General features: G+C 45.1%; 1 protein-coding gene across 2 annotated transcripts in view; it reads left to right on the top strand.

Moving 5' to 3' along the window:
• The first annotated feature begins 3,509 nt into the window (after positions 1 to 3,509).
• SLC23A2 (solute carrier family 23 member 2) overlaps positions 3,510 to 23,543 on the top strand; it is a 56,118-nt gene continuing 36,084 nt past the window's right edge. Inside the window, exon 1 of one of the 2 annotated variants that reach the window (XM_065040684.1) lies at positions 3,510 to 3,643. The gene's annotated coding sequence lies outside the window, so the exon portion shown is untranslated. Of the gene's footprint in view, positions 3,644 to 19,439; positions 19,581 to 23,543 lie in introns of those variants that run through there. The other variant, XM_065040685.1, reaches the window with a different exon arrangement.

The raw sequence follows: 23,543 nt of genomic DNA, 5'->3' as shown, positions 1-23,543 counted from the left end.
CGACTGTTCCCAAGATAAACTATAAATTTATGTAGGTCAAGCAACCTGAAGTGGTGTTTTCCACTAGGTGGTGGTAGACGGCATTTTTAAAGGGTTTTTCACTCTTGCTTTCTTTACCTTAGAGAATAAGAACCCAAGTTCTTCCCTATTCAATGTTCTCTTCCCCTTACAGCTACTGCTCCATAATGCAGAGGAAAAAGTGAAACCATCGCTGTTGATGAGTTGTTATATTTCTTGCCTTTTCTTGGGGAGTTTTCTTTCACCTCCTGTTGAAATACCAAGGGTTTAATTTTTATTTCGTGTAATCCAGTAAAAGCTATTCCTGTTATTCATATATACACGTGTGCTGGGTTGTTCTTAACTCCTGGATTCCATCTGTGGGATTCATATCAAATATTGTTAAGATGATGTTGAGGAAACTGTTTGTTTGCTTTGGTTCTTTCCTCCCCTTGTTTTCAACAAAAAACACACCAAGATAGGGAATTGGAAATGAGCTGTGGATCCCAGACCCCAAGTGATCATTCCTGGACCTGACTGTGAAGTTTCAGTCTGGTCTCTTGGAGCCCCTGTACTCAGATCAATGATTTATATCCCAATTGAGGCAACACTTGGGTTTAAAATGGAAATTTTGAGCAAACAGCAGAGACGCCAGCCGAAAAGATTGATGCCAGTTATGTCCGTGCTGCATCTCAGGACAGCCCTGACCTCCTGTAGTCCTGTCCTTACCATTTTATTTGCACAGAGCCGCGAAGACACGAACAAAACAAAGCCGGCGTGCGCGGGGAATGTGCTCGTTAAAGGTTAACAGTGTTCTCTGGCTGCAGAGAAGGACGCAGCCCAGCCTGAGGGCTCCACTGTCCCACCACAATATTGTGGAGGATTTTAGCTCCCGTGGGCACGAACTCAGGTCCATACTCGCACGCTGGCGTGGAGATGTTGTGGTGATTCAGGCTGGCAAATATTGCGAGGCACTATTTGCTCATGCACTTTCTAATCGTTACTACCGCGATTATATTAATACTATAATATTTATCCTGCCATTATGCCAGCAAGCGTAATGACTGATTAGCAGAAAATCAAAAGGCATTGGGACTGCAGGACTGTAGTTCTAGCTGAAGAATTTAGGCCAGGTAGGGTAATTAAAGGAGGAACTCAGGCTATATATTTTCAATGAACAGGTATTTTACGCTGCCTGCATTGGGAAATCTGGCATAAGTCTATCGTGACTAATTGTCTAGACGCAGAAACACCTCACCTGGCCAGGTAAATCCCGAGCGAGCTTTGAGGAGCTCAGATAATCTCCTAGATTAGATGTAACATAGAAAATAAAAGAAGAAGACAAAGGGAATGTGTCTCCTTCAGGATCTCAAAGGTCTGCGCACAAAATGATTAATGACTGCTAATTTCTCTCGATAGCGCTGTTATGAAGGACGTGCACCGGCACATCCTGTGTCTTTGATTCTTCCAACTGTTTTTGTGGCCCTGTGAATCATTTGGGCAGAAAGTGACTGGATGTTTTTGTAAATACCTCATGGTTCTTCACTGCGCTTTAATAACAGAAATTGCATATGCCAGTGATGTCAGGAAAATTGCTTTTAATTCTAGAGTGGGACAGCATAAAATGGGCTTTGGCTCTCTGAGTGAGTGAAATGCCAGAGTATTTTCTGAAACTTTACAGTACAGAAGGCCACCTGGAAGGTAATTTTATCTATTTAAGAGGAATAAAGACCTGAAAAATGCCTTGGCAGGTTTGAACCCGTGGTTCCAGGGAGGTCTAGTGATGTCAAATTCAATTCCTGGAGTGCTAAATCCACCTTTGTAATCTTTCCCCTGCTCCTCTTTGGGATTATCATGGCCCCCAAGGTCTCTTTATCTGTTCAACTTCAATCCGACTGATGGTTGTGTCTGAACTTCCCACTTGCAGGTTTCTTGCTGTATTACCTGGATTTCACTCCGCCACCTTCCACCAGGGCAGGTTAGAAAATTATAACACTTAAAAAAAATATAGAGCTCTGTCTCAGTGATTTCTGAACACAGGATGTCCTCATAGGGAGACTGCACCACTGAATATGTATGATCCATCTTCCTTTTAACAGTGAAACTGCTGCATCCCCGATCAATCTTGCGTTACTAAGATGTCCCTTGCATCACAGCTTTGTGTTCCTCTACCCTAACGAACAAAGGCTATTAACATTTAAAAGCTGCATCAACTCAGTGTGTATGTTTGGGATAAGGCCAGGTATTGAATAACGTGAAGGGATCGATATTCATAATCTAGAGTGGGAGAAGAGGCACGTTGTGACTTACCCGTGTCCTATATTTCTCCATATGGTTCACGGGGAAGCCTTTTAGAAGCTTAACAAGGAGAGTATCGCAGTGAATGTGGAAAAAATGATGCGCGAGGATAAGAAGCACAAATGCTTTAGAGGCCTCGTAGGGTCTATGGTCTTAAAATAATCTCCTGGGTTTTAATGGGATCCGATGAAACCCTCTTTATAGGGGCAGCAGGACAGAGGGGGTCGGACAGCTGGTGAACAAACACTGTTTATTCCTGGTAGCCGAACTCTGCGCAAACAGCAACTTATTAAGGCAAAGACCTGAAAGATCAACAAAGAATTGCAGGTCTGGGTAAAATGATGCAATGGATTATAATTAGTGTCACCAATCCGGGGAGCACAGACTTTTCTATCGACTTAACAGCGACGAGGCACCGTAATCAAATAACGAAGGGGCTGGTGGGGGGGAAAGATCAGCGTTGGTCAATATGATCTCAAGGACACCTACTGTAAATTTGCAGGTTGTAGCATGGATTCTTTTTGAGGGGAAAAAGGTAAAATTATTGGAGGCGGTTTTGGGGACTCAGCCCTGGCGTCCTGGGAAAGCATTGAGGGCTTCATGAGCTTGGCAAGTCCAAGAACTGCATGTCATAGAAAGGGCAGAAGCCAAATTAAAGTGAGTTAAGGTTAAGTAAACCTACCAGGAATTGTGGGTTTTGTCAAGAGAGGTGGTGTCCAGCTGTGGTATGGGGTCTCAAAGTGGGAGATCTCTGTGGTTTGTCTGAAAACCCCCAGCTCCGTGTGCTGATGGTGGCAGCTTTGCCTCATTCCCTACCCAGAAAACTGGGGAAATCTCTGAAAAGCACCATTTTTAGGGCGAAGAATACACGTGTAATCTTTTGGGGGCTCAACTTCTTTAGCCTTCCTTTTTCCCTCCACCCAAAGTTCAATCTCCTATTAGAAAAACTGTTATTTTCTCTAAAAAAAAACCAAACCAAACCCCAGAGAGTGCGAGGGCTGAGGGCAGCCTGTGCTGACAACAGGTGAGCGCCATTTTCCTGGGGGCTGGGGAGGGACCCCCCAAAACGAGGAACCCCCCCCCACCCAAAAACAAAGCGCCCCGGGGGAGGCCGAGCCCCGCTAGTCCCTGGGTCCGGGCCACCCCGGGGCCGCCATGGCCGCCGGGCGCTGAGGGGAGAAGCGCTGGAGGGCGGCAGGCGCCATCTTGTCGGGGGCGGAGCGGGGCCCGTCCCGCCCCGTGCTCTGCCTGCCGGGCCGGCCCCGGCCCCGCCGCACTCGCCGCTGCCGACCGAGCGGAGCGGAGCCGCAGCCCCAGCGCCATTGCCGCCTTCAGCCCGCTATGGCAGGTGAGCCCTGTCCTCCTTTTCCTCCTCCTCCCGCGGGCGAGGCGCTGCTGTTCCTCGCTCTGAGGGAGCAGCCTCGGCGGCGCCTCCCCCGCGCCGCGCTCCCCTCAGCCCGCCGCGGTCATTGCTCTCGCCTCCCGCCCGCTGTCACCTCCATCCCGGCTCCCCCGCCGCCGCAGAGCCGCCCTCCATCCCCACACGCCATCCGCACACACCCGGGGCTCCCTCTTTCCTCCTCCCGGGAGGTGGCTTGGGGCTCCCCGGCAGCCTCCACCATGTTCCCGGCCGCGGTTTCACCTTGGCCTCACGGTTCCTGCCCCCGCTGCGCCGCCCGTACCTCCCCTCCTCACCCCTTGATTTTATATTTATCAGCTAAACCCTTCCCTGTTCTCCGTGCCGGGGCTTTATAGCTCGGCATCGCCTGGCTGGAGGGGAAGGGGCACCCACCCGGGTGGGCACCTGCGGCGGCACCACCTGCCCTGTGGGGCAGAGACACCCGTGGGGCTCAGACCTGGCTGGGGCGGGGGGGGTGGGAATTACTCTGTTCCACTGAGGTAATTTTTTAATTATTATTATTATTTTTCCCTTTAATGTGAAACAAAATGGGTGGCAGAGTGGCAAGCTCGCAGATGGGATGGAGAAATGCAGGTTAATTCTGGTCCTGAAGGGGTGGCCTCGCTCTCTTGTCTGATCCTGTTCTCGTGATACGCTTGGAGGTTTTGGGTTTTTTTTTTTTCCTTTTTATTTATTTATTTGCCCTTTTTATTTTTTTTTCCCCAATGCGGATCGAGGCGGTGAATATTTCTGGGTTATTTTTTTTGCTTTTGACTTGCAAACCTCATTTATATCTTGTGTGATTTTCTTTTGTTTTAAGGTACGTTTTGGATAGAAATAAGTCATGTAGGTAGCACAGAAAAATGCCCAAACAAAGCTTATTGAAAGCCATCAATTAGGTTTCCTGACTCAACAGATAACAACTACCTACCTGTATAATGCATTTCAGTTATAAGTGCCTTTTGCCTTTTTTTTTTTTTTTAATAAAAGATGGGAATGCAAGCAGCAGCTTGCACAGTTTCATTCCAGCCCTTTCATTTTGGAGCTGTCACTGTCATTTTGTAGCCTGGGAGGACAATCGCCCATCGCAGTTTGGGGTCCCACACAGTTTGGGGTCCCATTGCCGGGCAGGTCCAGGCGGGGGATGAGCTGGGAAAGCAGCTGCAGGCCGAGCCAGAAGGTTCTGGCAGGGAAGGGAAATCCCCAGATGTATTTAAGACAAGGTAAAGACCCCGCCTGTTCATTTTTTCCATCTTATCATCTGCCCTATGCAGCCGACTCTTGAGTTCAGTGCCAGGTAGACACTGGGTTCCCTGTTGCCATCAAACTTGACCGGCTGAAATAAAAGTACCGAACGCTTTCTTTTCACAGGGAGCTTTAATACATCTGTGTATTCTCACTGCAGCGTTGCCATACTTGAGCAAGCTTTAAATTACCCAGTTTAAGCGTAAAAAACATAAATGCTGTTTTGGGTAGTGGTTTTGTTGGCAGCTGGAGTTGGATGAAGGATGGAAAACGTAGCTGAGGAGCAGAACAAATAGCGGAGCGATTAGCGACTGATGTGCTGCGTGCTGCCAGAGCTGGACTTAAGGCTGCACACCTGGGTCTGCTTGGTGATTTCACTATAGATAAAGGATTATTGCAACAAGTAGCTCAGGTTAGTAAACTGGAAAATAATCCTTGATGTACAGAACAATTGGATTAGTAGTTGATGAGCTCTTATAACCCTCGTGATCCAGATAGCTTGAAATTAAAGCAGTATTAACATGGAGATGCACTGAAACAAATTCAACCTTGGGCTAGCAAGAAGGTTAAACAAGCCCCAAGGTTTTTATCATGGATTTAAACAAGCCTTTGGCTTTAGTGAAGATGCAAATAGGAGTTAAAAATGTCTTGTCAGAGCCCTGGGGATAAGGGAAGGAGGTAAGGACTGTGATTTTCAAGACTGGGTTGTGCTCCTGCTGTTACTTAGGCTGCATTCATATGGTTTAAAATCCATCCCAATCTGTCACTTGTGTGTAAGCCCTGCTCTTAGCCAGGCTTAGCTTTGGAGAAGGCACCTGGCTCTCACGTTGAGTAGAGGGAGGGGAAGTTGAGCTCGAGGGAAATAAGGTTCTCAGAGTACGGGCCTCTTGCTCATTCTGCGTCTTCAGTACAGAAACAAATCTGATGAAAAAAGAGCTTTTCAAATAGTGCGTTAATTTGGGCTGCAGGTTGATGAATGTTTCCGTGTCACCGCCTGGTGCGGGTGCCCTGCTCCGGATGGGTGCTCAGGAGTGAGCTCAGGCAGCTTCTGGGGGTTTGTATTAAAGCCAGATGTGCTTGGAGAATTTTTACCTGCCCCTTCCCGTCCCTGAGCCACGGGCACACCTGTGGGTGCACCCCTAAAGCTGGACCCAGGAATCTGTGTGTCTGGCATTTAAAAGAACTGCTAATGTGAGAATTTCTGTCTTCTATACTCAAAGCTGACAGGGGGTTGAATACCAGTGGAGAAATAAAAGTTGTGTCTTTGTTGGTATTATTTGTTTGGAGACTGTTTTCTTTAGGGGGAGCTGAAGATAATGGCAGATGTTTGAGGATTATTTTTCTTTCTCCTAACACAAAAACTTTATGACTCTGGATTTTCGCTGCATTTGTTTAGAAGACTCTGTAGAAGATCTTGCATTTCTATGCAGTTACTGTTTAAAAGGTTTTTAAATTAAACCAAGCTGAGTTTTCTTTCTTTGATTCTATCAGTATGTTCCTTTAGTTTTCTTCCAGCTGTAGCCAAACCTGTCACCTTCCTTCTTTAGGAACTTTCTAATTGTGGGATGAAGTGGCTTTGTTGTGCTGTTTAGGTTGATTGGAGACCAGTTGAAAACTAAATAGGCGAAATGTTACCCATCTTCAGTATGGATTCCTCTAGAAGCGGCTGTTAAACTGCTCTGATGACCTAATCTGAATTGCATCAGTTAACCTCTCCTGATCCTGGGTGTACAGGCAGCTGGAACGCGCTGGATTATAAACCAGTGTCCCATGCAAGGTGATTTTCGGAGGATCTTGTTCTGCTGTAGCTGTTCCTGTCAGTGTCTTTGCATGAACCACATAAGACTCAAGCCTGACGAGATTCTGTGGGGCCATTTCTTCAATAGATTTATTTTACTTTCGAGCACTTTATGCATTTATGCTTACAAGAGAAAATGCGGATGGCTGTGCGGAGTGGTTTCTCTTCCATGGTTCTTGTATTGCTGGAAAAATTTATTTGTATCAAGCGTTGTTATTTATGAAGCCTTAGTGGTCATTAAATGGTCTGACAGAAGTTACTGTGTGTGTTCTTTTACTTAAAAGCTGCAGGGAGAAAATATTGACGGGATGAGTAAAGAGAGATGCATCATGATGGTAGCGTAAGGCAGGAATGAAATATCGTAAATTGGTTAAAATGAAAGTTATTTGCTGTGTTCTCCAGCCATTCCCAGGGGTGAAGTGCATTAAAATATTGTGCTAACTTCGTGGTGCTGCACATAATACTTTTATCAGTGCTGGGGGAGCCGATTTCCTTTATGGCTAAATATTTTTGGTTGTCATGAGCCATCTTATGACGATGGTTATTTGAAGGAAGAAGAGAAATCTGGTGATATTTGGCCATTTTCAGGTTACGGGGAGGAAATGTCTGCTATTTAAATGCTCTTCTATTAGAGATGAATCTAAATATGGATTTCTTGCCGTGGTAATTTGGAAATTGGTTTGGTAAGTTTTAAAAGGTTTGGAATGGAGCAGAACCACCTCCTTGAGAAGGGGAATTGGGGTGTTGAAACATCGCTGGCGCTTAGTGAGGAAAGGAAATAGGAGGAGAACCGCTCTTGGAGTTAACAATCTTTCATTCTAGTTTTACTCCTTGCACTCAGTATTAACCCGAGCCATTTCTGTTGCCAAACATAGCAATAAAAATATGAAGGGCATCAGAAATTCGCTGCGCATCTCCCCGGGTTTTCTAACGCGGCGTGCTCTCAGAGGATGAGAAATGAACTTATTTTCTGGTACTGAATGTTGTCATCGGTCTAGTAAATAGTGAATCATCGTTCGCCGTGGGTCTGCAGGGCTGTGACTTTTCTTGGCTGTGCCGTGGCCCTGGAGTTGGGCAGGTTAAGGTTTGAAAACTCTGGGTTGGTTTTGGGAAGGACAAATTCGCCGCTGCGGTCCCGGCCAGGCCAGTGGGAGGGAGAACAAAACCTCCCATTTTGGTCATCTCCATCCTGCACAGGGGGAATGTATTGAAATATTCACTGTTCCCTTCTGACAAGTCCGTTTTATTAATTGCGTGGGAATGGCTGGGCTTGAGGTAATTATCAAACTGGTCTGTAACGGGTTTATAATTAGAAATTCAATGATCTAAATCTCCTTGTGTCTCAGCTCTCAGACCAGAAGATGAAAGTGCTGGTTGTGGTGGGTGGGTGGAATGCACTTACCATCCAAGTGTCTGCTTTTATTTCTTTGTTTTTTAATTAAAAATAACCCACCTTATTTAGGACCGAATCACTGCAGTCCTATTCTGGTGAGAGGGAGCTTCCAGAATTTGTTCTTGCCACATCCAGAATATTTTATTCTTCCCCCAAAACCTCCATTACTGATAAAATTGATGTGTATTGGTAAGAGGGTATCACGTGCACCTTAGACTGACGGTAAAGCTTGCGAATTATGGAGGTTGGTGTATTTTTGTCCTCTGAACTAGTGATATTGTGATCTTGAACTTGCGTCAGCAAAAGGCCCGAGGAAAAGAAAAAACCTCTGTCTGATAGTTGTATTTTTAGGAGCAGCTTAGTCTGATTGTAACGAGGTGTGAGGAGCTGGAAGGAGCAGCGCGGCACCCGCAAGTGTTTTTCAATGAAATGTGAATATTTTTGGTATGAAAGCAATAGCTGAACTCATTTCTGCGTGTTGGATTTAACCAGCATTTGCTCGTTATCTCCTCTGTGATAAAAGGGAGCGTTTTAATTCTGCGCCCGTTTCCTTTACGCTTGCCTCAGATTAAAATTGAGCTCAGATCAATATAAATGATGGAGAGATTGACTCACTATTGTTTTGGTTTTGACTGGTTTGAAATGTAGTGACTCACTGGATTTCACATGGCTGCGTGTCCCCCAAATTTGTTGTCTGAATTTATTTTTACATCAAACTATCGCAGCGCTTGTGTCATCTGAGCAGTGGGCTGAAGCATTTTGAGAATGCGCGGTGGGCAACAGCCCTGGGGAGCAGGAAAGTAAGTCCAGAAATGACTATGGGGGGGTTTTACGCACTTACATTCCTGAGCATTAACCTGTGGATGCTTGGAGCAGTTTGGACTCTAAATGTAGCAACACATTTTAATTGGATTTACTCTTATTTTGCATGGCTGTGAAATGGCAGCCTAGGGCAATAAGGCCTGTTTTAGTGGTACCCTGCCTATTAATACTTGTAAAAGTTGAGAGAATAAAGTGCAGTTCGGAAGCTTTAATAGCAAAGTACCTTAAACACTCGATTTACTCGGCGTGCGCTTCGCTGTGTTTATGTGATGGGGTGGTTAATGTGCTGTGAGGGGATTTATCCCAGTGTTCCAGTGCTCTGGGTGCAATTGTTGAGCTGGTTTTTCGGAAGGAATTGCTGGAAATCTCTGCTGCAATCCGCCATTAAACACATCTTTATTAAGCACATTTTTCTAGCACAGAATTAGAAATTAAGGTTTATTTTTTCCCCGGCTTTATTACTTTTATCACTGAATTGTCTTGTATTTAAGCGTGTGGCTCAGTGTTCCCATTTTGTTGTACTTTTAAAGAAAAAAGTGTGTATATATTCTTATCAGTATTCAAGGTCCTATAGAGTCTCTCAGAAGAACCAGCATGTGACTCCCTGTCAGGAGCTTGGCTTTTTATTTAGGAATTTGGAATGGAAATAAAATGCTGCTCTGCAAAGTTAACCAGCTCTTTCTTATCACAGAATCCCAGAATGTCAGGGATTGGAAGGGCCCTGGCAAGCTCATCCAGTGCAATCCCCCCATGGAGCAGGAACACCCAGATGAGGTTACACAGGAAGGTGTCCAGGCGGGTTGGAATGTCTGCACAGAAGGAGACTCCACAACCCCCTGGGCAGCCTGGGCCAGGCTCTGCCACCTTCACTGGAATGAAGTTTCTTCTCAAATTTAAGTGGAACCTCTTGTGTTCCAGTTTGAACCCATTGCCCCTTGTCCTGTCACTGGTTGTCACCGAGAAGAGCCTGGCTCCATCCTCCTGACACTCCCCCTTTAGATATCTGGAAACATGAATGAGTCCCCCCTCAGTCTCCTCTTGTCCAGCTCCAGAGCCCCAGCTCCCTCAGCCTTTCCTCACCCGGGAGATGCTCCACTCCCTTCAGCATCTTTGTTGCCCTGCGCTGGACTCTCTGCAGCAGTTCCCTGTCCTGCTGGAACTGAGGGGCCACAGCTGGACACAATATTCCAGGTGTGGTCTCCCCAGGGCAGAGCAGAGGGGCAGGAGAACCTCTCTGACCTACTGACCACCCCCTTCTAACCCACCCCAGGTACCATTGGCTTCCTGGCCACAAGGGCCCAGTGCTGGCTCATGGTCACCCTGCTGTCCCCAGGACCCCCAGGTCCCTTTCCTCTACGCTGCTCTCTAATAGGTCATTCCCCAGCTTATACTGGAACCTGTGCTGTGATAAGGTTTGAATTTCCATGAAGTATTTGAATCTATATGACAGAAAAAAAAAAGGGGGGGGGAAATTCTGCAAATTTTGCTTTGTTTATGACTTGCCCCCTGTGTGGAGAATCCCATATTCTGACCCTTTTTGTACCGGAGCAAAGAAAATAAACCCTTGGTTTTGCAGATGGTGAGCTCTAAAGCTTCCCAAGTTCCAGCTTTCTGCAAGACACAATTGCAATATTCTCATTTCCGTGTCCTTTCATACATGGGAACAATAACAGTCATTGGTTGTTTGCTCACACTGGAAGTATATATTTGCATGAGTACTATTTAATTTTGTGTGTGGAATTTTGGGAGGTTACACTCAGCATAGTAGTTATTATCAATATAATTTTACAGGGTTCTATTCTGGTTTATTCAGACTGTCAGACGCTTGTTGTCTACCTCTAGTTGATGTCAACTTAGTAGCAAATGCTTTTAAAACTCAAGTAATTATATGGGCAACGAGGCAGCTTTTTGGTTTTCTGTTTTGTTTGCAAATATCAGAAGAAGCAAAGGATGGAAGGCTGAGCTATTCCAGAGCCAATACATGATCTTTCTCCTAAAAAAATAGATTTAAAAGGCTCTTCTGCAGCAGGGGAAGATCTCCTGTAATCTTGAGCCCTGGGCACTTGTAAACATCCATCGCTAATGAGTTTTTCTCTACTTTGGAAGGGATCAAACACATTTAACACTTTTCATGAAGACGCCAATCGAATCGAGCAAAGCCGTCAATTAAAACTTCTATTAAGTTTCTTAGTATAAACGAGCGTAAACCCACAGTATTGTCTGAGCTCTCCTCCTTGGCAGTTTGGTTTTGGTAATTATTTTATGATCGGTTTTTAATTTTCCATCTCGCTTAGGTGCGCTGCTTCTAAACCCGCTGCCGAGCGTATTAAGTTCGGAGTCTAACGACTGGTTTTGTTCTGGGGGCTGTTGTGACAGCCGATGGTTTGTTGAATGGCAGGTAATGGATTTATTATGGAGACAGCACAGCATGTGGGCACCTTCAAAGGAGACTCCGTCTCTATTGGTCTTTTCTCCTCTTAATTATTCAAATGGAAAATTTCGTTTGAGGGCAAAACGTATGCCTAAATTATGTTACTCCAAATAAGTAGCAGAAAAGAGTTCTCACATTTTAAACTATGCCAATTAAGTAAGAATAATAATGTTGTTTTATTTTAAGTAGTGCTATATAGACATAACGAGCCCTGAAGAAGAAACCAGCAAAGCACAATATTGAAACCATAGTGTATTGGCTAAAAAAGGGTTGTTTTACTGGCAAAAATCACTAAAAGTCTTCCACTGAGTGTTTTTGTAAAAGGCACGTCTTGCTGAAAAGAAAAAGCTTTCCCTCAATAAAGGATAGATGGCATAAATATTATTGTAAGTAATGTGAACTCTGTCAAAATATTACATTTTCTTGTGCTTTCCCTGAGCAAGCAGATCGGTGTTGAATGGACTGTTCCATTTCTGTCCCTTCAGCTGGGGAAGAATTCACTTGGCCTCTTTTAACAGTTTTGTTGCTCGTAGGGATGTTTAATGCGTTAATATATATTTAATGCATTCTTAATTAACCGCTTGCATATGGAGAAAAATCTTCAAAGCTTTTGGACTCAATTACGTCTTTCATCTCCGCGTAATAACGTGTTACATGACGTGCAGGTTAGATGGCAGCTGGGTTTCAACAGGTCCCACTAATTGTCCCACTTACTAATTGTCCCCATGGAGTCAGGAGTCGGCGTCACCTCAACTCTGTGAGCAAGACAGAAAAATGCACATTTATAAGGAAGCCGATGGTGATTCTGCCTTGAAACACTTTCACCTAAAGCTGCTTGAAAGCCGAGTTTGGGAAGTTACCCAGCGAGTCTGGTTAAACACAAGCCCGGCTCTAAAAACGCTCCCAGGCTTGTTGTGAAATTAATAAATTAGTAATTAGTTGGCTTCCCATATGGGAATCAAACGCGGGGTTGCGTACAGTTGTTTAGTGTGTGGGCAGAGAGTAAGTAGCGCTGGTTTCACTTCAAAATCATTAATGACTTAATTTTTCCCTGTGGCTATGGGAAACCAGGCTGTGCTTAGTGACCAAGGCTCATGGGACAAGCAGTTGGTCAACGGTTATCGGTAGTGATAATAGGAGCTGGTGTAATTAATAATAGCATCTATTATTGCTGGCGTAATTAATAATAACATCTATTATTGCTGGTGTAATTGATATTAGCATCTATTATTGCTGGTATCATTAATAATCGCGTTAATAGGAGCATCTGCTTGTGCCCTGCGCTAGCAGAAAGAAATTCTCTTGCCGTTTTGAGGGTTTGCTCCATGGAAGGACTTGGGGTCTTTAAACCCAGCTCAGTGACAATTAATCTCTGGGAACATAGAATATTTTTGAGCAGATGTGTCGGGATCGCACTCCCGATGGTGAAGCCAGAAGATCCTTGGCCTGCAGAACAGAGGGTGCTTGTAACACAGCAAAACCCGCACAAAAGCCCCCGGAGGATCGTTCTGTCCGTCCCCTTCGGCGCTTGGAAGCCTTAAAATATTTCCTCTGCCAGCGGAATAAATTTGCTGATTATTCCCAGGAAAGATTTCTTGAAGTAATCTCAAAGGAGTGAAAGGTCACTGAGCAAGGAGGGCACAACTCTCCCAACTGGATAATTAAAAGAAGAAAATTAACAAGTGTGCTAAGTTGGAGATCGACTTGTGGCTGTGCTTTGAAGATTAAAAGAGCTTTTTATTTCAAATTTCAGCTGAAGGAGGTTGGGGTTGGTGGGAGGAGGAGTTGTGGGCACCGCCGCGATGCTGCGTTTGCTTATTGAACCATGAACAAGACACCAGGATCGCTTACCAGAAACTATCCACTCTTTTCCCCCCTGTTTTAAATCATTTAGTCTCGCAGTGAGAGATTGCAAGCTGGCTGCTCGCTGCTAAGTACAGGTGGGTTTTTAGGCATCTGAGTTCAAAACTGGATGAATGTTTGTTGTAGAAAAGTTATGCCTTTAGGAAGTGAAAATAACGGCAACTTCAGCTAAAGGATGGAACTTTCCATGTTCTTTGCAAGCCTGTAGCAAAATCAGTCTGCTTTTATTTTTTGCGCTTTTGAAACTATTTGCAGACACAAAAATAAGAGGGAAAATCTGAGTGTCCTAACTAAATGGGGCAGAGTCTAGTTGGAGGCCTGTATCTAGTGCAGTGCCTCGGGGGTCAGTACTGGGGCCTATATTATTCAATATATTCATCAATGATTTGGATGAGGGAATAGAGTGACGGTCAGCAAGTTTGCTGGTGACACCAAGCTGGAGGAGTGGTGACACTGGAAGCTGTGCTGCCATCCAGAGACCTGGACAGGCTGGAGAGTTGGGCAGGGAAAAATGTAATGAAATAGAACAAGGGCAAGTGTAGAGTCTTGAATCTGGGTAGGAACAACCCCAGGTTCCAGTGTAAGTTGGGAAAAGGGACTGGGATCCTGGGGACAGCAGGGTGACCATGAACCAGCATTGGACCCTTGTGGCCAGGAAGGCCAACGGTCCCTGGGGTGGGTTAGAAGGGGGTGGTCAGTAGGTCAGAGAGGTTCTCCTGCCCCTCTGCTCTGCCCTGGGGAGACCACACCTGGAATATTGTGTCCAGTTGTGGCCCCTCAGTTCCAGCAGGACAGGGAACTGCTGCAGAGAGTCCAGCGCAGGGCAACAAAGATGCTGAAGGGAGTGGAGCATCTCCCGGGTGAGGAAAGGCTGAGGGAGCTGGGGCTCTGGAGCTGGACAAGAGGAGACTGAGGGGGGACTCATTCATGTTTCCAGATATCTAAAGGGGGAGTGTCAGGAGGATGGAGCCAGGCTCTTCTCGGTGACAACCAGTGACAGGACAAGGGGTAATGGGTGCAAACTGGAACGCAGGAGGTTCCACTTAAGTTTGAGAAGAAACTTGTTCCCGGTGAGGGTGGCAGAGCCTGGCCCAGGCTGCCCAGGGGGGTTGTGGAGTCTCCTTCTGTGCAGACATTCCAACCTGCCTGGACACCTTCCTGTGTAACCTCATCTGGGTGTTCCTGCTCCATGGGGGGATTGCACTGGATTAGCTTGCCAGGTCCCTTTCAATCCCTAACATTCTGTGATTCACCGTCACAAATTTGGGTTCCAAAGGTGTGTTTCAGGTAAAACGAGCTCAGGGTTCTGCCCTTGATCGCCTGGTTCTTGGAGACATGAGTTTGAGACATGAATTTGAGAAGAAGCTTCTTCATGGTGAGGGTGGCAGAGCCTGGCCCAGGCTGCCCAGGGGGGTTGTGGAGTCTCCTTCTGTGCAGACATTCCAACCCGCCTGGACACCTTCCTGTGTAACCTCATCTGGGTGTTCCTGCTCCATGGGGGGATTGCACTGGATGAGCTTGCCAGGGCCCTTCCAACCCCTGACATTCTGTGTGATTCTGTGATTCTGTAAATGGTAACAGCAAAATGAAGCCAAGGTAACAGCAAAAAAATTACAGAATTACAGCTTTAGCAGATGACACCAGCGGATATTTCAGGTCTAGACTTAGTGTATAAATTTTTATATCCATGAGGTTTTGTGGTTTGTGGCGCTGAAGAGGTCAGAGCTGATCATGGGTTCTACTCGTGGCTGGAACCCGTGAGGGAACCTTGGACGTGCCTGTACCATGTGAAACAGAGAGATTGGAGTCGTAGATGTGAAATCTTCACTGTAGAATTCCTGTTCATAGCTTTTTAGGTGTAAGATTATTTTATACTCAAGTTTAGTAGGTCCGTTGTGTGTTTTTCCTTTAAGTTACTGCGTACTTTAATTTGACCATCTATTGTCTTCTTATAAACAGATGTTGAAGTTGACAGTGTCTCCACGGGCATCTGGGAGTACATGAAGATAATGATGCTTTAGGTACAGCAACCTCGTGACCATAAACAGGTTTTATTTTTGTCACTTCACAGAATCCCAGAATGTCAGGGGTTGGAAGGGCCCTGGCAAGCTCATCCAGTGCAATCCCCCCATGGAGCAGGAACACCCAGATGAGGTTACACAGGAAGGTGTCCAGGCGGGTTGGAATGTCTGCACAGAAGGAGACTCCACAACCCCCCTGGGCAGCCTGGGCCAGGCTCTGCCACCCTCACCAGGAACAAGTTTCTTCTCGTATTTAAGCGGAACCTCCTGTGTTCCAGTTTGAACCCATTACCCCTTGTCCTGTCACTGGTTGTCACCCAGAAGAGCCTGGCTCCATCCTCCTGACACTCCCCCTTTAGATATCTGGAAACATGAATGAGTCCCCTCTCAGTCTCCTCTTGTCCAGCTCCAGAGCCCCAGCTCCCTCAGCCTCAATGGCTTAGTTTTTCTGCTGTTCCAAGTTCCGCCTGGATCTTTTTATTGTGTTGAATGTATTCTGGAAGGTGTTAACGGGAGTCTGATGTATAAATCTAATCTCTTCACTGATGTAAAAGATTACAGACTTGTTATGACTTTGGTAGGAAGAATATTTATAATAAATTAGGAGATAGCTACAGAAATGTAGTCAGGAGACTTGTTTTGCCATCACGAATGAGGCTCTGAGAAGGGTCCCTTGCAGCAGCTGAATATTTGTGAGGCATCTGCTGTGCTGGAACAGGCTTTTTAAAAATGATTTCGGGTAAGTTTGCAGATCAGAGCAGCTCTTCCCCAGTTTCCCAGCGACTGCGTCAGACGTGCCCTTTTGTTGTGTGTTTTTCTTGTTATTACCTGGCAATACATGAAGGTTGAAAGGAGGGGTTTGGTTACCAGGTGTTTGCGGTCCCTGAGTCACTATTACCAGTGTTGATCAGATCACCATTGTGTGCCATCCCTGTACACAAAACACTTTTTCAGTACATTCTTCAAAGAAGAATCTTGTCCTGATTACGAGCGCTGCAAAACCAGGGAGGTTGGCCTCAAAATAAGTATTGGAACTCTGAATGTTGCCTGTAAATTGGCAGTTAGTTGGCTAATGTGTGTCTAACAGCAAACATTTAATTTGACCAGGGCACCTTGAAGTATTAGTTTCATCCTTAAACTGAACACTGAGAAAAAGGCAAAAAATTGGATTTTCTCATAATAACCAGAAGTGAGATCCTCCTAGGAATAACATTCTCAAGCAAGAGAAGCGCTCCCATCAGTTTAAACTTCAGATATTAAGCAGGTAGTAAAAATGATGACTGGCTATGTCGGATCATCACAGCGATGAAAGAGCAAGAGAAGTTGTCTGCTGTGATTTCACTTCCATCAATAAAGTGCAGCCGTACATTGAGTTTTTCTCATCTGTTTGTTCCCTCCTGGCTTTCACACTGTTATGGAGTTTGAAGATCCCTGTCTTGAAACAGTAGTTGCAAGAGTTATATCTTGAATTAATGTTCATCTTCAAGCGTGGCGGTGATTAAATACCTATTCAGTGCGAGGGATTTTAACCAAACAACCTGCAATTAAATCAATCTAGGATGTCGATCATGGAAACTGGGCTTTAAATGGAGGCGTCCAGGTTAGTAGGTGGTTTATTTGAACGAAATTATTGAGCATAAATACTAAGTCATCAGAAATAAATCTCTTGAATGATGGAATTCTCTGCTCACCAGTGATGAACTTTGCAGCGATTAACCTTAATTGTAAGGTAAATAGACAAGTCTTGTTTAATTGGATACTTAAGTAATGTTACCTGCGTTGAACTCAATTATACTTTAAACTTTGATATTCAGGGCAAGTAGAAGTTGAGTCCTTGGCGTATCTTAATGCAACTATTAAAAAAACACACCTGGATATTAGAGTAAAAAGGAAATTGGCATATTTCTTTCAAAACCTTATGTTATTTTCTTGCTGTTGAGCACTGTGGCTCCTTGTGAGAACATCACATGCCTTTAATCTAAAATAATTCCCAGCATATTCCTCAAAACTATTGTAGATGTGCAATCTTACAGGGAGTCTGTGGATTTTATAGTCTTAAGATGTGGCGATGCTTTCATTAAGCGCTGGAAGTTTTCTCCTTATTAGAATTAGATGATGTTTCTTTTTGCGAAAACATTTGGAAAGCAGAAGTAAAGAGCAAGGGAAAGAAGAATAATTGGAAAAGGAGCAAGCGGAGGAGAAAACTTTTCAACAGCTCTTTGCAGTGGAGATTAAATGCTGGAACATAATGTGGTTTTATATACGCACGCATTGCATCAAATAATTGGTGGAGATAATTGGCTTTCTTCCATGCATTCTTAGTAAATGATGAATAAAGAGCATTGCGTGTAATAGGTGTCAGCTTTCAATTAAATGTGCCCTATTCAGTAGCCGCCGCTTTGATGCGAGAACAAGCACATGCCGATTTCTGATCCGCTGAGGATCCGCAGCTTCAGGTCTTGACAGTTAAACAAGCTCGGGGGCTTTAGGCCAAGCTTTTTAAACTTGCGGAATGCCGGCTTTGCCTGGTGAACGCCGGGAGCCAGATGGCGCCATTGGCCTGTGTTCCACAGCAGAGTAGGGGAAAGGGACTTGGGGGTCCTGGGGACAGCAGGGTGACCATGAGCCAGCACTGGGCCCTTGTGGCCAGGAAGCCAATGGTACCTGGGGTGGGTTAGAAGGGGGTGGTCAGTAGGTCAGAGAGGTTCTCCTGCCCCTCTACTCCGCCCTGGGGAGACCACACCTGGAATATTGTGTCCAGTTGTGGCCCCTCAGTTCCAGCAGGACAGGGAACTGCTGCAGAGAGTCCAGCGCAGGGCAACAAAGATGCTGAAGGGAGTGGAGCATCTCCCGGGTGAGGAAAGGCTGAGGGAGCTGGGGCTCTGGAGCTGGACAAGAGGAGACTGAGGGGGGACTCATTCATGTTTACAGATATCTAAAGGGGGAGTGTCAGGAGGATGGAGCCAGGCTCTTCTCGGTGACAACCAGTGACAGGACAAGGGGTAATGGGTGCAAACTGGAACGCAGGAGGTTCCACTTAAGTTTGAGAAGAAACTTGTTCCCGGTGAGGGTGGCAGAGCCTGGCCCAGGCTGCCCAGGGGGGTTGTGGAGTCTCCTTCTGTGCAGACATTCCAACCTGCCTGGACACCTTCCTGTGTAACCTCATCTGGGTGTTCCTGCTCCATGGGGGGATTGCACTGGATTAGCTTGCCAGGTCCCTTTCAATCCCTAACATTCTGTGATTCACCGTCACAAATTTGGGTTCCAAAGGTGTGTTTCAGGTAAAACGAGCTCAGGGTTCTGCCCTTGATCGCCTGGTTCTTGGAGACATGAGTTTGCACAGTGTCTGCTGGTCGGTGCTACTTTCTGCTGGCTTCTTTTAATTATCCGTTGGAGAAGTGATGGTTTCTCATTCATACTCCAGGTGCAGGATGTATTTGGAGATGTGATTTTTTTCCCTCATGGAGTAAGGTACACAATTGATTATAAGCAGTAACTTTGAGGGCAGGGATGCGATGTGAGAAATTGTAGAGTGATGTTTAGAAGTTGTGTTTAGCCTTAATACAGCCCTGCAGAAAGAGAGGTAAGTCAAGGAAAGAATAGATCCATCCAGAAGGAATGGGTGTTAATGAATCTTGATTTTTTGTTCTTGTTTCAAGTCTCTGGCTTCTATTCCTGCCTCCCTTTCCATCTCACTTCGCCACACTGAACGTCACTTTCAATGCATTATTTTCCACCAGGAAATCGAATGAGCCCAGCACGAGATCTGTTGTGTGTTCTGAGTTCTTGGCGAGGTTGTGGGTTGCTGAACCTTGTCTTATAGAACAGAGCGTTGAGATCCGGAACCTCTCAAAAATTGCTAAACAAAAATATTTCCGTGCAAGTTGCACAACGGAGCCTTATGGAGAAAATCCCCATCCCGACTGCAGCTGTCGGAGCCAGGCGTGTAAATATTTATGCAACTTGAATTTTGGGGGCCTCAGCTGGGTTTTCTCCCTGTGGCAAGTTATGTAAAACACTCCGCTGTCCCGGTTGGGGTTGATGTGTGTGCGCTCCGCTGTTACTCAGACCGTTCGCTGACTTTTTGTGACTCCGGCAGGGACGTGTAGTAACAGCCGCCGGCCGTGCGGCGTCTTCCTGCGTTCCGGCCGTTGTGTAACGCGCAGAGATGGTGATTGGCCGCGGTTCAGTTATACAATGTGGGGAGCCCGAGCAGATTATAAAAATCCTCCGTGGGGATGTGGGCATCCCTTGGGGCTGCGGCTGGAGGGCTCGGCCGAGCCACCTTTAGGACTCGCTGCAGGTTTCTGGAGGTAAGAGCTGCTTTGAATTCCCGTGTTTCATCAGGGTGATTACAAAAAGTTGCAACTGCTGTAGTGTGGGTGGTGTTAAACCTGTCAAACCCAGGGTTTAATAACTAAGTTTTAATATCTTCAGGACTTGAGGACTTAATTTTTCATTTAAAAATTGTTAAAGAGAAACTCGAAAGTATTTACCCTCTTTCCTGTTTACCTACAAACTTTTGCTTCCTTTCTGTTTTTAAAACAAGAGAAATTTATGCGGTTTACATAGCAAAAAGATTTCAAGAATGCTTGACCCCAAAAGTATAGTGTCTTGGTTAGTTTTTGCAAGTTTCTTGAATTCCAGATCTGTTATTACATTAAATGGAAGGGAAGTATTTATTTCAAGACAAGCCTAATAGTTCGACTCAATATAAACTGTTCCAAGTGTGGAATCAGTTGCTGGTTTTATGTTGCTTACTGGACTACAGTTGTTTTCTTTCAGCGAGGAGTATTTGTTTTAAAAGTAGAAGTAGGAACGGCTGAGCCTTTGCAAAGGAGCTTCATATTCGGAGTTGCAAAAGTTGGCATTTTACCCTGATTTGCTTAATAAATGGAATTTTTCCTAGACGAGTCTCTTAACTTCACCTTTGTTTTAATGTGATTAAGGTCTTGGAAAAAAAATGAGCTTTCATCCCAGTGCCAAGTAGAAGTACAAAGGCAGCCGAGAAAAGAACCCGTGTGTGCTCAGGTTGCTGAAGGAGCTTAATGAACTGTGTATTAACATCCATAATAATGCTGAATATCAGAATTCTTAGATTATTAATGCTCCGCAGGGAGACTGGAAGGACTGTATACTATTGTAAATCGAATTAGTGGGTGCCATAGGTGTTACTGTGCTGCGAGACTATGGAGTGGTGTGTTATATAAAGAACCGCGCTACACTATTTCAGTTCCATGGGTTTTTTCATTCATTGCTATCCAGAGAACAATGCAGGTGTCGTTTGATATCAGTCATTTCATGTCAAGCTGTAAAACTGTTATCTCCTCGCTTTTGCTTGCGTTTTGAAATGTTATCTTATGGCTTCCTCTGTATATTTATTTCTTGGTCTTTCGTTAGGACTCTTAGCGCAGACCGTTGTGTACGTGTTGGTGGGATCTCCTATGGAGGGTGGTGCCCATGCTGCACAGAAATTTGACCAAACTGTTACCTATAGGAACAATAAAACGAGAATGTAATGGGGTTGAAAGATGAGTAAGAAGTGGCTTGACCTATGTTTTGACCACATGTACTTTCACATTGATTAGTATTTATTGGAAATAGAATCATAGAATTAAACCCCTCCAGGGGTGGTGATTCCACCACTGCCCTGGGCAGCCTGTTCCAATGCCCCAAAGTATTTCAGTTATTTTTGTTTAGAATCACACCCTAAATAAGCTCTTATTTAATAATTCGAGTAACCAAACATGTAGTTTCTGAAAGCTGGGAGATCCTTTGTTAAACATCTCCTTCAGTCAGCTTTAAGTTCTCAGCAAGCTCATTCACACAGGAAGTTAATGAGATTTTAGCTAATGTGCTTTAAATCAGTGGAAGGTTTGAGCTGGGCAGGACTTTGTGCAGACATGCCCTAATAACGTGGGTCAGTCGTTAAGACGCACCGTTCTGGATGGCAGTCAAAATACCAACTACTTAAAAATTCATTAGCACCTACAAAGAATATGTTTGTGCTTTGAAGACGGACTTGGAAGTTAGAAACTAACTCCGGACCAAAACGTCTTAAAGTGTCCATCGACTCTTGTATAAAACCTAAATATTAGGAACTTGGGGCCTATTTAGCAGCATTTTGTCAGCTTCTGCTGCAGGTAAAGGGAAATGTCTTTTTGTGTAGTGCTGTGTTAGGAATTTGAAGTCTACTTTTTCTATTTTGAAGTGTGGAGATGGTTTGCTCTTGAGTGAAGGGGGGAAATCTCCGTAGCATTTAAGGGCATGGCAGAAATTCAGCGCGGTTTTGTTCCATGGGAAGGAGCTCCGGGTGCAAGAGGCACCTGGTGAAGACAAATCACCCGCGTTTTTTTCAGACCAAAGAGGCTCAGTTTCCAAACAGCCCCAGGAAAAGCTCCACTTCAGACTCAAGCCAGAGGATGGTTTTGTACATGTAGCAACAGAAGACAAGCGTGGGTGCTGTGCAGCTTTTTTCCCATCTCTAAGATGGTCAAAATCCCCTGGAAAGTTGAAAACATGCTCTTGGGGAACACCTACAGATCTGGAAGGGTTTGTGAGGCAGAGGAGCTCACACGTACCATATCCAGGTACTGATCTAGAGATGGGATCCTCATGGCCAGAGCTGTGAAGCAACTGAACTTTGATTGCATCACGTTAAATGCTTTATTAGCCTCCCTGATGAGGTACTTGTTGATGAGTCCTTTGAAACGGCAAGGACCATTTTCCTTTGTAGGAAAACACCACGCAGCTTTTTGGACAACTTTGAGTAGGAAGGTTGTTCTTTCAGTTGCTTGTGATTTAGTCGTGAATATTTTTAAACTCCCTTGATTACCTATTGTTTCGTTTTTAACAATTTCTCAGAAACACCTTTCTCAGGCTTAACTGTATTGATGCTGTTAAATAGATTGTGGCAGGCAGGCTGGAGAATTAAAGGGGGAATCTTGGTCTAAGGGTCTTTTAGGATTAAAAAGAGGATTTTGTAAAAGTGAGGACATGTAGAAATACAAACCATGGTGCCTGTAAGTCCCGTGTGATGCACAAAACACAAGGTGGGTCTGTTTTGTAGATACCTTAATGGCACAAAATCACTACAGAAATTTTGTATGGCAGGCATAACTAGACCTACTAGCAATCTGGAGAAAGCCGTTGTACCATAATTAACCGGGAATTGCCCCACTTTTGTGTTGAATCATGTGTCTGGCCAGGAGTAGCTGTACCCCATAAATAAACTGGTCTAATTGGAGCCTCCACAAAGTTCCTTAGTTGCCTTGAAAGCTCAGAAGCACTCGCTCTTTCCCTCATCGGTTTGGTATAGTGTTTCCAGTGAAGGAATCTCTTTTAAAACTTCCCCGATCTCTTGGCATCCCCCCCCGCAGCCGTCTGCATCTTCCAGGATGCGCCCGGCCCAGTCTGAGTGTCCGTCTGTCTGTCTGTCCCCCTCGTGTCCCTTGGAGAACGTCAGCTGGAGACCAAACCGTGAGCAGTTTCTCTTTAATATGTCTCTAAGTGTTATCGAGTAGTAGTAGCTGTTTGGCCTAAATGCACTTTTTAAAACTAAACAGTGGTTGTGCTGCATTTGTTGCTGGCTTAAATCCTTCGCAGCTGTCCAATGCTACAGGAACTGAGAACTGATCTTCTTTAAAACCGGTTTTATCTTCTGCTCAGACTTGGTGCATTTTAACAATCAGATATCCTGACATGCAGGGAGTCCAGGTCCCTTTCCCCATCTCTGTCATTTGCCTTTTGCCAAATTATCATCTCAGACTAGAGGATGCTGTGATTTGTGTATAAACACACCATGTGCTTGAGTTTCAGAGACCTCAGACACTTGAAACAACCGTTGGAGACAGTGGAACTGCAGATGTATTGTTGTGGTTCAGGTTATTCACCTCAGGTGTTCTGAACTTATTGAAAATGTAGGTGAAACTATGCTCAGTTGATGCAAAGTGGGACAATTTCTACCTGAGCATCATCTCTGCTTGCAGGAGAAAGTTGTTGTTATTCAGGTGGGTCTGACACCTGGTTACAGATGATAAATTGAAGACTGTAATTAAGCTGTCACATTAGTTTGATTCTAATCTCAGTGTATGCAACAGGCTGAGCTCTCTTGGCTCTTCGGCTGTCTGTAAAAACCAGAAGAATCCAGGTTGGATCCACCACCGCTCCCTCCTTGGGACACTGTGACCTGTCCTTACCAGGTGACAAACCCGCCCCGGTGACCCCAGGAGCTGTTCCTTCAGGTCACAATGTTTCATCCCCACCGTGTTTTACAA

Source organism: Columba livia, chromosome 25 (assembly GCF_036013475.1).
Source record: "Columba livia isolate bColLiv1 breed racing homer chromosome 25, bColLiv1.pat.W.v2, whole genome shotgun sequence".
Taxonomy (NCBI): domain Eukaryota; kingdom Metazoa; phylum Chordata; class Aves; order Columbiformes; family Columbidae; genus Columba; species Columba livia.
The sequence above is the reverse complement of the archived record's forward strand: the minus strand, read 5'-3'. Positions and strand labels throughout refer to the sequence as shown.